General features: G+C 33.8%; 1 long non-coding RNA gene across 2 annotated transcripts in view; it reads right to left on the bottom strand.

Moving 5' to 3' along the window:
- LOC111509725 (uncharacterized) overlaps positions 1-12,145 on the bottom strand; it is a 524,725-nt gene that overhangs the window by 239,127 nt on the left and 273,453 nt on the right. The window lies entirely within an intron of this gene.

Genomic DNA, 12,145 nt, shown 5'->3' with positions numbered 1-12,145 from the left:
AAAAAGGTTTTGTGTGTAATGGTTGCAGTTTCGAGAATTTTTCAGTCTGGTCTGCAAATCTTTTCTTTGGGTCGAATGAGATTCGGGATGAACGAAAATTACCCTCTACCCTTATAAGGCGGATCACGAGCCACCAGAGGTTTTTATATTATGGTAGCCGAGGAAGTTAGACCCTAAAAAATATTGTCAAATCTACATGAGCTTCTTGTGAAATTTATTTGATTTTGTCGTACGGTATTTTTTGTAGATAAATAAGTTACGCTTTTCACACTGGGACTCTCAGCGGACTAGTATATTCTCATTCAATAGGATAGATCCATGGTTGTTTTGGAAAAATCAAGTATATGAAAGGTCAGTAGCATGTTTTGTTAACTATGATACTTTGTAGCTACAAGAAATATTTTAAGAATGATTGATATCCATTATTTATAAAACAATTGGTGATACAAAAATTTATTTTCGCAATTTTATTCATCTCAAAAAGTTCTATTCTATTCAAATTATTGGTATTCAATTATATAGTTGAAAATTTTCCCTATGAAACTAATATAATAATTTAGATAATTTCGAGACCTTCAATTGGAAACAATACTATACGGTCTAAGTATGTTTGAACTCTTCGAGTTCTTCAATTTTTACTTATTGATGTCTCCAATTCCAGTGGGAGTTGTCAATTTTTGATTATTTTAAAAATAGATGCCTCTACAAACAAATTCATTGAAATTAATCTACAGATGACAATTTTCACACACCAGAACATTTTTGAAAGCCTCTTTAGTTTTATATTTTCAGTAGATTTTGACCAATTTGTTGGTGTATTTCAATTCATATGACAGAACTATGAATTTTAAGTTTTCGTACTCCTGAAATGTCGAATATTTTTGACAATTCGACTTTTTATAACGGGGAAGACACAAAAATTTATAGCTTTTTGATATGAACCAGAATACATCAATAGGTTGTTGAGTATTTTCGAAAAATTGAATATGATAGATAAAGAAGTCTGTAATTTACGAGAATTCCGATAAAAAATATGTTGGTCGAACTAAGCGGACTATGAAAACTTGCTATACGGAACATATGTTTCACATATTCGGTTTCACAGACCAAAGATGTCTAATGTCGCTAATATCCTTCTCTAAGGCCTTGGAGAATGAATGCAGAATAGGTGAGGAATACATGAAATTGCTGAGACCGTTCATGACAGGTAAAATTCAGGTATATATTAAGTATCAAAACAGGTAGTAATTAACATGAGAGAAAATAAAACCAAATTATGCAATAACTGATATTAGGAATTGATTTGATGATGTAGGTTGATGGTTCGTCCAGATATACAATACATCGAAACATCCGTAAGATTAAACTGTTATTAAACAGTTTGATCTTCCTCTTGTAGATGATCACTTGGTGTTTGAAACACGTGTCGAAGTGTTAAAAATAACGGTTTGGTGTTGGGATAGACCTCCAGTAATATTCTTCATTGAATAGTTTACAACAATATATTGTAACGTAAATCTTAGCCACGGCAACGCGTGGCCGGGTCTGCTAGTAAATCAATGAAAACGAAAATGCAGTTACTGATAGATCACAGATATGTTGTTTCTTGTCACAAAGGGCCAATGATTTTCAATTTATCATTGAGTATTTTTGTTTGTTTGCAGAATTACAAATCTTGTTCAAGGAATTATTTCTGTTATATAGTAACACATTCATTTTCTCCATTATGCATTACACAATCTGAGCTAAAACAAAAAAACGGTCTACCTATAACTGATGATGGTATAATTGCATTTACTTATATATTAAAGTACTAGCTGTTGTCCGTGGCTTCGCCCGCGTAGCATTTGGTTTGTCACATTAATTTTCGTTACATATCATTTCAAACAATTAGTCACAATATTTTTTATTAACCCAAAACTTCAGGTTTTCAACTTCAAAACTGACGAAATTCAATACAATCTTTGAACCCCTATTCTACCTCTTTGGAGGTGGAAATTCCTGATTTCTTTTCTTGATAATTATTCACGCTATACAAAGAACCTAGTTGCCTATTTCAAGATTCTAGGTTCAGTAACTTCGTCTGTACATTGATATAAGAGCAGGCAACAGCTAGTATTTTATATGTTTAATTTAAAAATACAGTAACTGAAAAAATATGCCAACTGCACTACGAGGTGAATAGCTTTAAAGATCGAATCATGTAACTTATAAAGAAATTCGCAAAAGTAACACAACTGTCAACGACGTCCGCCCGCGTTCTCGGCGAGGGCGCTTCTTTGCTTACACCGAGAACTTTTTCGACTAACTCAATACTTATCGTTATATTACGACCAAAATTGCACAAAGCCTTTGTTAGTTATAGCCCAATAGCACTCTTTATATTACCTACACAAAACAGTAACTGAAAAAATATTTTCCTGTAAATGTACCAACTTGAAATGAGTCAGAGCTACTCCATTTCCTACAATGTTAAATGTGGATAGAGTGGTAGTTTGAAATTATAAGTAGATTTTTGATTTATCAACTCAATAGGTTTGTAAAACTAAGCTCTGTTTGGGATAATTAGTTCATGCCATTACCAAGAGACATATAAAGAAATACGAGAATCTGAGTGAAAGCCAGAAAAATCCTGTACCACAGTACAACAAACAAACTGTGGTCAACCTCTCCGATCAGATAGTGTCAGAAGACAAGTAAGGCATACTCGCCAAATGTTGAAACTTCGCTATAGCCCCAGCTAAGATACCTCACGAGAATATCATTGCCAATGGCGAATCGTCGAAGACGATAGTGGATACTAGCAATCGAAACGTCGTGAAGTGAATCTTTAAATTTTTATTTCCAATTTTAGTGTAACTGTTCAAACTAATGAAATTCAGGTATTCGTACTTTACCTAACGACATTGCTGAAGAAATCCGCATAGAAAGGTCAAGGTTTTCAAAGCGCGTAAAACCATCTAACACTAGTTGCACACAAACCGATTTTGGACGGTCGACTTTGTACCGGTCGTCCAAATTCCAATAGTGGACCACATGTGGGAACGGGACCTGGCACACACGCCGACCGGTGATTGTCGCCGGTAAAATACCGGTGAGCAGCCGTCCACTGCCACTGTATCGCCGGCAATACTGGAAAGTAGTGGCGTACATGACTTAATACACTCTTGCATACTCACCGGTTTTTTACCGACCATTCCAGTCTTGAATGCTAGCTGAAATTATAGTTACTACGCATTAACTTCGTTTTGGTAGTGCGTGCTAATTACGACAACAAAGCAACTGATTGTTTGACCGATAAAAATCCGGTGAGTGTACAAGCACCCGCTACCAATAAAATATCGGCCGATTTTATACTGGCCGTCCAAAATCGGCCGATTTTGGACGGCCGACTTTGTACCGGTCGTCCAAATTCCAATAGTGAACCACATGTGGGAACGGGACCTTGCACACATGCCTACCGGTGATCGTCGCCGGTAAAATACCGGTGAGCAGCCGTCCACTGCCACTGTATCGCCGGCAGTACCGGGAAGTAGTGGCGTACACGACTAAATACACTCTTGCATACTCACCGGTTTTTTACCGACCATTCCAATCTCGAATGCTCGGTGAAATTGTAGTTACTGTGCATTAACTTCGTTTTGGTAGTGCGTGCTAATTACGACAACAAAGCAACTGATTGTTTGAACGATAAAAATCCGGTGAGTGTGCAAGCACCCAATAAAAATATCGGCCGATTTTATACTGGCCGTCCAAAATCGGTGTGTGTGCAACTAGCGTGAGGCGCTAAACAATCTCAATACAGATAAGAATACCTTGGTACTGCCTGCTGACAAGGGAAATACCATCGTAGTGATGAACACCAAGGATTATAATGAGAAAATTGTCGCTTCACTCGATCCAGGGACATATAAAAGACTCAGTCGGGCCCTGACCTCCGGGATATATCTAACGTCTATATAGCTAACCAAAAATCCATGAAGAGAATGTGCCACTTGGACCTATCATAAATGCGATAGATTTGCCAACTTATGAGCTGGCCAAATACTTGACAATCCCACTGCAGCCATTTGTAGAAAATACAGAGTCACTCATCAAGGACTCGGGACAGTTAATCGAAAAGAGTGGAGATATGAAGTTATGTCTGGGAGACATACTAAAGAGCTTCGACGTGGTCTCCGTATACACGATGGTTCCGATCAAGGAGACAATACGGCTAATTAGCGAAGTATTCCCAGCCGATATACCCCCGATTTTCACACTTAAACCAACACAAACAGACAGGTACCTGAACAAAAACTCTATTCACCAGCCACAACAAAAGAGAGGAGTAATCAAAACGTTGGTTGAGAGAGCATGACATATCTGTGAACTTAAGAGTCTTCCTGAGAAACTCAATCAACTAAAAAATGCCGTCAACGGAAATGGGTACAGCGAAGGAGAATTCGAGCGGGCCATACGACGCAGGAGAAAGAACGCCAAAGTAATCCCAGCTAGGCTGGTCAAGGAAAAAGCTTTCCCTTCCTATGTTGAACATTTTATAGACCGAATTGAGAGAATCTTAGAAAAACATGACGTGAAACAATATTTAGGCCAACAAAAACTGCTAGATAAAGTTTAAGGTCAGTTAAGGACACCAGAGAACCTCCAGCAATACACGGGATATACCGGATTCTTTGCAGCTGCGGGTCGGTTTACATTGGAACTACGAAAAGGAGTGTAGGTACCCGTCTCTTCGAACACAAGAGAAATTGTCGACTCGGACAAACCGACAAATCAGCTGTAGTCGAACATGCTCTCAACATAGAAGGCACTCACATTTTCTCATTCCAAGAGACACTAACAAGCTATTGAACTCAAAATTATTATCCAAAATTATATAGAGAGGCAATAGAACTTCAAAATCACAGATATAATTTCAATCGAAAAGGAGAGGCAATGAATATAAATGAGATCTGACTACATGTCTTCAAAGGTACACAAACATAGGTCAGGTAATCCTCGAGCACCAATTCGGACACTGCGACCGTTACAACTTAGCCTTCGATAATGTCTACCGCAGCAGTAGACGAAATGTCAGGCACAAAAATCTACAAACCACGGTCAAAAACCCGAAAAATGGCTTTCAAACAGTTATCTCCAACCGTGAAAGTTTATATTCTTTGTACGGAAAATATTTAAATATCAAAACTTTTTGAATTGAAAGTGTTATATTTTTAGGAGTGACTAATTTTTGGGAAAGACAGTTTTTGGCTTTCTACTACTCCATCTTGTTACAAAAAAAATGTGTGAATCTTTCAAAGAAAGGAAGAAAGTAATCAATTTTGAAATAAGTAACTCTATACATGGATGTGTAGATCATGCAAAGAAGTAACTTCAGATAAAACTTGACTTGCAATATTCTGACGACAGATTTGGTTAGAGAGAACTGAAATGTTCTCTCTAACCTCAATGTTCGTTCAAAAAAAAACAATATTCATTACCCAATCACCTCTCGAATCCCGATGAAATAAACAACTATTTTGCCCAATTCGTACAAAATGTTTCTGATAATTGTGATGAAAATATTGAATTTTATAGCAATAATTATTTAATCAGGCAGGATAACTTCTCATTTCGATTCGCTACTGAACAAGCTATTCATGAAATCCTGAATGATTAAAAGTCAAGCTTCAGGGGTTGACAATATTTCAATCAAAATATATGAACTTTGTAGCCCTTTTATAGATAAATATATCACACATATCATCAATTGTTGTTTTGAAAGTTCATATCTTCCAGACCTGTGGAAAATTGCCGTTGGGAAACCCATTTCCAAGAATAATGATCCAGCTAGTTATTTTGATCTCAGATTTATCAGTATACTTCCAACCATGAGTAAAATTTTTTGAAAGAGTTATTTATTTACAAATTAATGAATAGGGATTGGTGGTGCAGCTCTCGACGTGTGAACATCGGACTGACGAACAGGTGTGCTACTAATTTTTTGGGGAACTTTTTCTTGCTAACCTTTTCTTTCAAATATTGACAAATTGAAATTAATATTGGGTAGATTTGCGAAACATAAAAGTGTTGATAATTTTTTTTGAGAGAAAATTTACAAAATTAAAATCTTGGGCAAAGAAGTACTGTAAACATGTTAGAAGAGGAGGGGGAGGATATATCCTCCCCTCCTCCTCAACTAATGAAATAATATTATATAATGAAATGGATAAGGGGCCATATACAATTATTGTAGAGTCAACTTTGGAACACAGAAATCTCAGACGTTTTTCTCATTTAGAAATCGCCAAAGTTGTATGTGACCTGAAATTGGAAAATATAATAAAAATAAAAATAAAAGGTAATAATAAAATAGGCATAGACTATAAAGATAGGGAAAGTGCTAATAGCATGATGAATAATGAACAACTTAAAAACAAGGGATATAAAGCTTACATCCCGTATAGCCATGTAACATGTAAAGCCATAATAAAGGAAATTTCAATTCTATTTACATAAAATGAAATTAAAGAAATGATAAAAAGTCCTTATAATGTAATACAGGTTAAAAGAATGAATAGGAGAGTTATAATAAATGAAAAACCAACATATGTACCAGCTTCTACGGTATTAGTTACCTTTGAAGGAACAATAATTCCTAGATATGTAGATATTTGTTATATGACATACGTTACAACTCCATACATACCACCAGTCACTCAATGCTATAATTGCCTTCTCTATGGACACATAAAAAAAACTGCAAAGGTAAAAGGAAATGTTTTTTTTGCACAGAACAACACAAATATGATGAGGAATACAAAAATTGTACAATAAATAAATGTTTATTTTGTAAAAGTAACGAACACAAATCAAATAATAGAGCATGTGTAGAATATGAAAGGTAAAAAAATATCAGAGAAAAGATGACTTTCGAAAACATTTCCTTCTATGAAGCAGTGAAACACTTTCCAAAAGACAAATCAACATACACCCAAAACTCACGTGAATTTCCAACACTACAAAACCAATATACAATCAACAACCAAATCACAGTAGAACAACGTAGGGAGGTATACAATTTAAACAATGGTAGTCAAAAAAGAACATATGCACAAAGTACAGGTAACGGGAGAAATGTGGAAAGAAATGATAAAAATAGAGGGACAGGGTATAATAGGCAAGAGATAAATAATATACTTATAAATTCAAATGGAAGAGTTTATCAACCAGATAACGGAACAATTTTTAATTACATGGAAAATCAAAGACAAACAAATACAGGAGTAATTCCAAAAAACCCATTGAGGCATAGAGACAGCAAAGTAGGAGAAAATATCGAAAAAAATTACAGATCAAATTTTGCAGAAGTAGACACAGAAGAAAAAATTATTATTGAAACTTTTTATGAAAATTTTATTAAGTTACCGAGCAATTCCATTACAAAAATAATAGATTTAGTTCAAACATATGATAGAAATAAAAAACATCCAGACTTCAACACACCAGATTTTTTTTTCTAAACATTCGATAGTCAGGGGGATCCTAAAAACTTGAAAATTATACAGTGGAATATAAGAAGTATCAATGCTAACTATCACTACCTAATCAACATTATTCAAGAATATAATCCACAAGTGAAACTGTTAAATGAAAAATGGCTCAAACAATCTCAAACAATAAAAATTAAAAATTATAACATTATTAGCTAAGACAGAGATGACGGCTATGGAGGTATAGCCACAATCGTCCGTAAAGACATAATATATAACCTCATACAGGAAAACTTCGGCAATAATCCAGAAGAGTGCCAAAATATAATCATAAATATAGGAAATATTAACATAATAAACACATACAATTCACCAAATAACCAATTACAAGTAAATATATATGAAAGGATATTATATCAATTAAAAGAAAACATTATCTGGATGGGCGATTTTAACGCACATCACCCACTATGGGGAAGTAGGACTTTCACATGATCGTCCTAAATAATGGGAAGAGTACAAGATTAGCAAAACCCAACGAAAATAATAACCCCTTAGACTTATGTTTAGTTTCGCATACAATAGCAATTAAATGCAATTGGGAGACGAGTGAAGACTGCGGAAATAGCGACCATTTTCCAAATATTTGTAATTATAAGAATAATATAGATAATTTGAATTGAAGGGGTTATATTTTTAGGAGTGAATAATTTTTTTGGAATCGTGAATTACACGAAAGAAAATAATTCTTTCGAAACAAATACTTCTATATGAACACTGAATTATACAGAAGATACTTTTCTCTACTCAGTTTGTATTTCAAACATTTGTTGTGGAATAAGAATCAGATATCATTCACATGAGTTCTACTTTGAATGAATGGTAATAAATTGTACTCACATGGAACACTGTCACCCTCACTGGCATACACCGATGTTTCGCCTTAAGACACTTGCCCTAAGGCTCTTCAGTACCAAATTGGATAACATTATAGAAAATACACACATTTCATTTATGAATTACGATTTTGAATGTCACGGAATAAGCTTGATCTGCTATGTCATCGATGACATCGTAATGACATTCATTCACCTATTTGGAAGATTCTCTCATCCTTTTTTTTTTGTATCAGATGGAGTAGTAGAAAGCCAAAAACTTTCTTTCCCAAAAAATATAGATAATGATTTCGTTATTGAAAGGGGGGAAAAACGAGTCTTTTCTAAAGCCAACTGGGGAAAATACGAACTAATATTAGAACAAACAAAAAACATAACAAACATGAGTTATGATGAATTAATACAACATATGAATGAAGCAGCGGATATGTCGATTCCTAAACAGTATCAGAAAAACATTAAAGGTTCAAAATCACCCTGGTGGGATGACGAATGCCAACAAATAATTATTAAAAAACACAAACAATAAATAAATTCAAATCAAATCCATATATAGAAAATTTTATAGAAGCAAAACGAATGATAGCAAAAACAAAAAGATTTTTTAGGAAAAAGAAAAAAAATAGCTTCCAAAAATTCTGTTCAACACTAAATAGAGAGTCAAACATTTCATACGTGTGGAATATGATAAGAGGGTTTTCAGACAGAAAGCTAAAAAGAGCGGACAAAAACAACCTACCAGATAAAACAATAGCAATTCAAATGCTTTATAGATATTCGATATGCGATATGGAGCCTGAATTTAATTTAATAAGTAATCAACACACACTCAAACCATTCACATTAGTAGAATTAGAAAAAGCTTTGAAATACAAAAAAATTACAGCACCTGGAGTTGACGGTATACCATACAGCATGTTTATGAATGTGCCAAGAAATTTAAAATTGATGCTACTAACAATATATAATAAAATATTACAAGAAAACTAGTTACCTGAAGCATGAAAAGATTATTTATTGATAGGAATTGAAAAAATAAATATTGATATAGAAAACGTAAATAGTTCCGATAGTATTGGCTAATTGCGGGCTTAAGATATTAGAAAAAATAATCAGAAACCGGGTGGAATGGGAAATCGAACACAATCAAATATTAACTAGATAGGTATGATAGTCAGGCGTATGCTGATGACATACATGCCCTTTAAAATCGATGATTCTGAGGCACAAAATCTCTTCAACACTGATCTTGACTTGATCAATGGGCTATTAAGTGAATATGATTTGAAAGTGAATCCTAATAAAACAATGATGATGCATTTTGGATCTCAGAAGAATCGTAAATTTGCAGAAAACAATTTCCATTTAGAACTAGATCTTACTATCTTGACTTCTGTCAATACAGGTGAAAACTTAGAAGTGATGCTTGACAGTGATCTTAGATTCACTGGTCATGTTGAAAATTTAATGAAAAAAGCGTATATGTTATACTGTTATACTGTAATCGTTTCATTTTGAGCCAACCTCTAAAAATAATGCTCTGTGATAGTTTGGTGCTAAGCCATTTCAACTACTGTGACTTCATTAATAGGTCATACTTACAAAATACAAAAAGTGCAAACTTCTTGTTGCCGCCTAATTTATGGACTTCGTAAGTATTATTCAATTTCTGAAGTCTTTGAAAACTCTCGCTGGCTGAATATGAAAAATCGTATGATCCATCATTTGGGTTGTTTTGTTCATAAATTGATTACCCTTCCCCATTTCTGCGTGAAAATATTCACTCAAGAAACATCAGACATAAAAACAAATTAACTATGCCGTAGCATCGCACTGAACAGTTTCAGAGATCATTTCTTTTTGGTACTGTAAAACTCTATAATTCATTGCCCGAGAAATTGAAGACATTCAATATCAGGAGATTCAAATATAAATATGAAAATTATATCTATGATAGTCAGTAATGTCAACTTTTGCTCATTGGACAAATTAATAAACAACAGATAAATTAAATTTAATTATTCATCAACTCTCTTCAGAGGGTAATCACAAATTATTATTTTTATTTATGTTTCTTATTTCGTGGTTCCATTACTGTTATTGTCTTTTATTTCTGTATCTTCGCGTGCATTATGGAGTGGTGCTTGTTGTTGGTTGAGTTAGAGTAGCTTTGAGCTAGACTTCGCCAATGAGTACCATAATCTCCTGTAACTTATTTTCATTTTCAAAAGTATCTTTGTATTGTTTTTTTGTATTATCAATAAAGCCGATTTATTATTATCATTATTATATTTGAATTGTTCCCCTCCATTGAATTTGAATTGAAATGTAGAAATTGGTAATTGGGAGAGATATTGAAAGAAGGTTTTTTAAGAGGGTAAAATGATAGCTCGGGTAAAAATTGTTATTCATTATTCTACAGTCTTATGTGTTGTTCTTTGATAGGTAAATAGTTCGGGTAATTAATTTATCATGTAGAAATTTGGCAGGTTGTAATATTCATAATATGTGAAAGCTATTTTCCTAGTTTTTTGGCATAAAAATCTGCAGACCCTCGCCAAAAAAATCCAATGAAAAGCTCTCACACAGTTATCTCCGGCTTTGATTAATATTCATAAATTTTAAAATTTCTATAAAAGCACAACACTTATCTATCTGTTCAAAATCTGTTTTTCTGTTAATCATACGAACGACATTTCTCAGAAGTTGAGAAACTTGTGCGAACTAAGGACTAACGAGGTCTTACCTTTTAACGTGTGATTCCTAACACATAATTTGTATAAACAGTATCGTGACGCCAGCAGATGCTATATCATAGCGAAATACGTGTCGCGGTTTTGTAAATTTTCATGTGGAAATCCCACATTGAAGTGTGTTAGATGTGGATATGATTGAACGATCTATGGAATTCCATTTTTTAAGATTATTAAAAAATGATCACTTGTCCTAATACAAACAAAATGGTCGCCAATATTTTCTTTTTTCCTTTCTATAGATCAGATAGATCAATGATGCAATTTTCAGTAATAAATGAGATATGATATGTCAGCGGATAAGTCAAATCATTTTTTTTCCAGAAGAATGTTTACCAATCGTCGAGTGTGCGTGCCGCTATATTTTTCAAACTTGATTATTTCCTTCCATTTTCTTGTTTTCTTCGTTGCGATTGTAAAATAAATCAACTTTTTCAGATTTCCGCTACAATCCATTAGAAAATAATCCTTATGATTGCATATCTATGGGTTAAATCGTTCTTGAAACAACACTGAGGAAAATTTAAATTGGTTTATCCGTAAAGCGGTGCTGATATTGCCAAGAGTCTTGGAAGCGATCAGAGACAGAAAGTGGGTTCCATTACGCTTTAGGCGTACTTTTCGAAGTAATATTAACAAATGAGGTTTTGTTGAGTCAACTCCAAATTTGAAATTAATATGAACTGGAATCTTTTTGGAAAAAATTAGAAATATATACTAGGCATATAACTTGAAGTAGGCGGGAAAGCACAATTTTTTCCATGACACCTAAATAGAACATTAATTCCTTACAAATTCTCATTATATTCATTTTTCAAATTATTTTTTGAAAATACACCATGTGAAAAAAACATCTGTTCATTCAATAAAAAAGTAATACAGAAATGTATACAGAACTACTACTCTTTGCCAGACAGAAAAAATGTACCAACTGTTGAACATAACATTCTGTAACCCAAAATAGTCAATTAGATATATATGACATAAGATTTGACGTACAGACCCTTAATGATCTCTTACA

The sequence above is a fragment of the Leptinotarsa decemlineata genome, unplaced genomic scaffold (genome assembly GCF_025532065.1).
Source record: "Leptinotarsa decemlineata unplaced genomic scaffold, Ldec_3_MD MMD2_P_RNA_scaffold_5, whole genome shotgun sequence".
NCBI classification, from domain to species: Eukaryota; Metazoa; Arthropoda; class Insecta; order Coleoptera; family Chrysomelidae; genus Leptinotarsa; species Leptinotarsa decemlineata.
This window is presented reverse-complemented; position numbering and strand designations above follow the sequence as displayed.